The following is a 1602-nucleotide window of genomic DNA, read 5'->3' as shown; positions in this document are numbered from 1 at the left end:
GGCTAGGACCAGGGGGACCCGAATTCAAATCCCCGCCTAGCCCAGAACCTCATTGGGAGATCTTGGCCGTCAGTTGCTCTGAGCTTAACCTACCTTGCAGCATTATTTGCGAGGATAAAATTGAGGACAGAATCATGCAGTCCTCCGGGACTTCCTTGGGAGAAAGGACAGCATGCAAATGCACAGATAATTTGTAAGAAGAAGACAAGCAAAGCAACGGAATACATCGGCACATGCAAAATAATATGCATGCATAAAATATTCTTCAAATGTGTATCTTAGCAGAATAATATGGATTTCTCCTACATCCAGACCCAAGCAATGGTTAGAATATAAACTACTATATTACAGCGCCTGCTTGAGCTAAACTTCCATAAATCTTGCAAGATGGCTTACTGGGGATTTGTATGACTATCTCTCGATTTCCTTTATTCGGTTTCTTTTTTCTCCCTTTTTTTTTTTAAAGAAAAACTAAAGCCATAACCAAGTGTGCCTTGGACATGAGAACATTACAAGCTGTACTAGCCCAGAAGGGGGGAGTGATGTTCCGAGGGACGATGTGCGTTTTTGCCATGATGGCTCCCAGCTGCAGCACCGCAAGGACACTGGGATGGCGATGACGCCGCAGGTAACGTGCGCTAAAATGGAAGCTAAGACATGTTGAACTCCTGAGCCCTCCCTGGAAACAGCACTCAGCAGTTATGATGATCAGTGACCTAATGATATCTGGTCAAAGGGCCTGGATCCGATCTGCTTTTTCCACCCGATTCCCCTCCTTCCAACAACCTCCACCCAACATGGCTTTTATCCGTGCAGGACCCACGAGCCACAGCACGGACTTTTTGGTGGTCAAAGGGGACTCCCCTGTCCTAGAATCACAGAGTTGGAAGGGGCCATACAGACCCTCTAGTCCAACCCCCTGCCCAATGTAGGACCAGCCTGAAGCATCCCTGACAAATATTCATCCAGACTCTTCTCAAAAGCTGTCAGTGAAGGGGAGCTCACCACCTCCCTAGGCAGCAGATCCCACCTTTGAACCACTCCTTCCTCCAGATACCTAGTGGATTTTTTATTCTCAGTCGTTTTGGTATAATGTTAAGTCTTCTGCATTTGGGGAGAAAGATGTTGTGTGTTTGTCCCTGTGCAACTTTCTTCATATATATATTCAAGAATAGATTCTTTTGAACTATGGTGCTGGAGAAGACTCTTGAGAGTCCCTTGGACTGCAAGAAGATCAAATCAGTCAATCCTAAAAGAAATCAACCCTGACTGTTCCCTGGAAGGCCAGATAATGAAACTGAAGCTCAAATACTTTGGCCACCAAATGAGAAGGGAGCACTCACTGGAGAAGACCCTGATGCTGGGAAAGATTGAAGGTCAAAGAAGACGGAGATTGGAAGGCCAGATAATGAAACTGAAGCTCAAATACTTTGGCCACCAAATGAGAAGGGAGCACTCATTGGAGAAGACCCTGATGCTGGGAAAGATTGAAGGTCAAAGAAGACGGGGACGGCAAAGGGTGAGATGGTTAGACAGTGTCATCGACGCAACGAACATGAAGTTGAGCAAACTTCAGAGGATGGCGGAAGACAGGAAGGCCTG

The sequence above is a fragment of the Gekko japonicus genome, unplaced genomic scaffold (genome assembly GCF_001447785.1).
Source record: "Gekko japonicus isolate JY-2015 unplaced genomic scaffold, Gekko_japonicus_V1.1 scaffold1058, whole genome shotgun sequence".
Taxonomy (NCBI): Eukaryota; Metazoa; Chordata; class Lepidosauria; order Squamata; family Gekkonidae; genus Gekko; species Gekko japonicus.
This window is presented reverse-complemented; position numbering follows the sequence as displayed.